Source organism: Camelus bactrianus, chromosome X (assembly GCF_048773025.1).
Source record: "Camelus bactrianus isolate YW-2024 breed Bactrian camel chromosome X, ASM4877302v1, whole genome shotgun sequence".
NCBI classification, from domain to species: Eukaryota; Metazoa; Chordata; class Mammalia; order Artiodactyla; family Camelidae; genus Camelus; species Camelus bactrianus.
The window spans coordinates 102,068,875-102,073,551 of NC_133575.1; the positions used below are offsets into that span (position 1 = coordinate 102,068,875).

The 4,677-nt window shown below is 36.6% G+C and overlaps 1 non-coding gene across 1 annotated transcript; it reads left to right on the forward strand.

Moving 5' to 3' along the window:
* Window positions 1-278: 278 nt before the first annotated feature.
* Window positions 279-351, forward strand: TRNAS-AGA (transfer RNA serine (anticodon AGA)). The gene has a single exon. It is a non-coding gene; the product is annotated as a tRNA-Ser (tRNA).
* The last annotated feature ends 4,326 nt before the right edge of the window (window positions 352-4,677 follow it).

A 4,677-nucleotide genomic window follows, 5' to 3' on the forward strand; every position in this document is an offset into this window, starting at 1 on the left:
ATACTGAAAATTCTGGCATACCTTAAGGCAGTTATGGAAATATTTTTTGCTTGGTATCTGTCTCTCAGGCCCTGAGATTGCTGATTGATACAATCAGCTCAGAAATCAATCTGGACATTTATCAAAAACTTTAAAGAGGTTCATATTATTTGATAGAGTCATTTCATTTCTGTGACATCATTCAAAATACAGCAAAGCTTTATGAACGAAGAATTTAAATACAATGCTATTTATAATGAAAACAGAAACAGCCTAAATGCTAAATCATATGGAAGGTGGGAGGTTGTAGCTTAGTGGTAGAGTGTGTGCTTAGAATGCATAAGGTCCTGGGTTCAAACCCCAGTACCTCCATTTTAAAAGTAATTAAAAATAAACAAATAAATAAATAAACCTAATTATCTCCCTCCCCCCAAAAAAATCATTTGGAAAAGGCTAAGGAAACTATGCATTCCATTCGTTCAATTACCAAGTAGCCTTTAAAAAAGAAGACAGCAGGGAAAATGTTTATGCCATAAAGATACATTTTAAAAAGTATTCAAAATTACATGCAGAGTAATTTCACAGTCATGGATAACAAAGAAATCACAAGAAAAATTATGCATAAAAGAAAAACTGGAAGGCAAAAAGACAAAATGGTGGTACCCAGGTGTGAATATTTTCCCCAAATTTTTAATATGAACACATTGTTCTTTTATAATAAAAACAATACTCTTTATTTAAAATGCTCTATTTAATAGAATTTAATATGCCATAAATTGTAATATGGATGCTAATTTCATGGACAGTAAATTGTCAAAAATGTTATCTAAGACCTTCAGACTATCCAACTCCAGTCTACTATAGAGTGGCCAACCTTGTCACTCTTTACCTGTGTGAGTTTGGGCAAGTCACTTAACTTCTCTGAACTTCCATGTACTCCAAGTATAAAACAGGGGTTAACTGCATGAAGCAACTTAGCCCAAATCCTTGCTCAGAGTAAGCACTCACTATAAGTTAGCTATTGTTGGCTATAATAGTATTGTTATATTTTCCCCACTAATTCTGATGAGAAACAAAGGTGAGTAGAAAACATTTCCAGTAAGGGGTTTTACTTTTTGTTTTTTGATTTGGGGGTGTTTTTGTTGGCCAAATTATGAAGATGGGTTTGACGGTTTGCCTGCATCCACAGAATTACTTCTCTAATTTTTACACTTTACTTACCTACATTAATGAAAACAGAATCATGATGTAAAGGAAGGGAAAATCTAAATAGCAGAGAATGGGTTCCTAGTGTATAATTATTTTAAAAGACTTAGTGTACTATTTAGAGAGAAAGCATGGGGTTTACAAAACTGGAGATTAGTCATTTAAACTCTGGATGCCAAGCCCCACCGTAGGATTAGAAGAGGCTTTCTAAGGCATTACTCCTCCCCCACCCCCCGGCACCATTTCCAGAAGCTAACAATTGCAGCCCTTGGCATAAGTGGATTGGAACAAAACTACTTGTGTGAACATTTAGGAAGTAGATTAATTTCTTAATACCTTTCTCCAGCCCACAGAAGATTTGAGACAGCTACATTTAAAGATAAAATGAGGCAAGCCAAAGCAAGGAATAAGATCCTCCTAGCAACAGATGTATAGGAAAATATTACATATCGTGTAAGAGGAATAGGTACTAGTGTGGTTCTTGGAGTGTGTGGGAAGGTAGTTGAAAACATGACATGAAAATAAAAGGAAATTTTGATACACACACACACTTAACAATCACAGCAGGCAACAGGGGCTGCCTAAATCTCCACAAATTGATACTGAGCAATCTTAATTGATACTGAGCATTGAAAACAGTATCTTAGGACTTTCATCCTAAAATGTTTGGAGAACCATCTAGATTCTTTGATGAACTACTGGCCCATGTTTGAAAATTCTTAGAAGCTAGAGCTCCCTGCAGATCATAACAAGGACAAAGGCACCACCTACCTTTTAAGAAGGGGTAGAGTCAACATAGACATGCAAGGTAAAATAAACCTAATTCTACTCACAGGACAACATTAAAAAAAATAATTCCACAATAAAAATAGAAAGAAAGGTAAGAACAGCACAGGATGCTGAGTAAAAATCAACACTACATTATGAAGGAAAAAGAAAAACCACCGAACAATGTAATTTTTGCTGGTAAGAGATGACAAGCCTAATGGATTGGGGGAGCAAACAACATAACATGTATTGACCTTAGAAAGGCTTTTGATTCTGCTTCTGGCCATGACCTACTCATTAGCTAGCTTGAAAAATATGGTTCAGATCATATACAGTTGGCACTAGAGGATGATATTGACAAACTAGGTTTTGATAGTTCAATAAGCACCAGAGGCAGGGAAGCACACTGAGTTGTGTTTCTCAAGGAACTGACTTAACGCTGACGCTATTTAATATTTTCATCAATACTTCAGTGGGTAGGAGACAAACATGCCTGTTTATTACAGGAAAATACAGTAATGAAGATTTTAACCCACGATAAGAAATTACCTAATAGATGGTAGCTATTTTTAACCTCTTCCAACAAAAGAAAATAGATCTCCAAGAGTACATGAAAGATATGCAGAGGAAGACACTAGTCTTCGACGCATACTCTCTGCTAGGATAAGACAAAAAGGAGGTCACAGTGAGTTAAGGTAGAGAGCAAATAAATGATAGGGATCTCAGAAAAGGAGTTCGTTATAGATATACAGATCAAGGGAGCTACTGGAAAAGGCTGAAAAGTCATTTACAAATATAACTGCAGGTCACAATCTGATGGTGATGTGCGACCAGCAATCTATGTACCTGTTGGAAAAAAGTACACCAGGTCACAAATGGCGAAATATGCCTTAGGAGTACGTTAACGGAAGCACTCAGCAAAGAAGCTGAACTAATCAGCTAAAATGGATATCATTCATCATGACAATTTGTTCTCTGAGGGTAAAGAGTTAAGGAGTTGAATGTGGATGGAGCCTTGGTGCAAAATCATATGGTATACTCAGAAATCAAGAACATTAAACAAAATTCAGTGTAAGAAGGCAAATGTTTTTAACAAAATAAAAACCATGATAGGGGGAGGGTAGAGCTCCGTGGTGATAGAGCGTGTGCCTAGCAGCCCGAGGTCCTGGTTTCAATTCCTAGTACCTCCATTAAAAATAAATGAATAAGCCTAATTACCCCCCTCAAAACAAAACAAAACCATGATAGAAGGCTCCAGGTGATCCTGAGGGAAGTGTGGGGGCAATTCTATGGGTCCAAGAATGGATTATGTCATTATTAGTCCCTTAGAAGAAGAGGAAAGAGCAAGGAGTTGGCTGAAGTGACAATTCCTCGGAGCCCTGGAAAGCAAATTGGAATGCTTTTTGCAAAAGTCCAAATCTAGCCTCATCACAGACCTCTAACGACAAGTAAGTACTAAAAACTGCATAATTGTGTATAAGTGAGATTTGGAAAGCCCTAAAATAAGAAAGCACACAAAGAGTAAAGAAGAAAACATTCTTTAATGAGTTAAAGTAACAAAGGAGGATGAAGGAAAGAAAAACATGATTTTCTAGCCAACCCTCTTGCTCCTCAACCCAACCCCTCACATCGCCCCTTGGAGGGCAACTGCCGGATGGCAGCCAGGAAAAACTTGCAATAAAAGAATTCTGTGGGTTTGAAAAGAACAAAATTAAGGGGTATGGGGAGCACACAGTTGTTAATCTTGACCTCATGTAGGTCTTAGCTTTTTGATTTTTTATGGAGGATTATTTGGGTTCCTGTGAAGCTTTGAGAAGAGAGATTATAACTTTTCTAATCCTACTAATATGTTTTAAAATCCGTTTATTTTTAAATTTCATAATACTTTAATACTTGCTAATTATTAAAAATATAGAGAGAAGTAGATAAAGCAAAATGTGGGTGTGTTCCTTCACATTGCTGACTCACATCTCCTCTGTAGAGCTAGAGCTAATCAGTATTATCATTTTGGAGTGTGTCCTCCCAGATCTGTTTATGTATATTTACACACACACACACACACACACATTTTTAAACTACATAGACGGGAGATTGGCTCACGTCACTACATGCAGTTCTGTCTCAATCCTTTTCACATCAGCATATCTCATGGTATTGATACGCCAGTTTATTTAGCCACTGATAGACACTTAACTGATAGACAATTAGATGGTTTTTCATCTTTTCTAGCATAAACAATGAGCATCTTTGTATGCAGAAATTTGGGCACATGTTGAGTATTTCTATAGGAGAGGAGACATTCCTAAAAGTGAAACCTCTTGGCATACACGTAAGTTTTGGTGGAAGCTGCCAAACTGCCTTCCAGAATTGCTGTTACAATTTACTCTGGATATTATCTTTTTTCCTCTAACTGAGAGGCCCCCCCAAATGCTGTCTTTTGTTTGGATCTTCATTTCCCCATTACCAGTACTCAGGGACTGTTCTGCATTACACAGTGAGACTGTGCACTTTTTCACATGTTAATTAGCCATTTAGATTTCTTCTGAAAATTTCTTGGTCAAAGACCCTTATTTGTTTGGCTGTTGGTTTGTTTATCTTTCCCTTATCGGTTTTATATTAGTTCTTTGTAATTATGGATATCAACCCTTTGTCATATATAGTATAGTTATTTTCTTCTACACTGTCACTTGTCTTTTATCTTTTGTAGCATCTTTTTTTTTAACA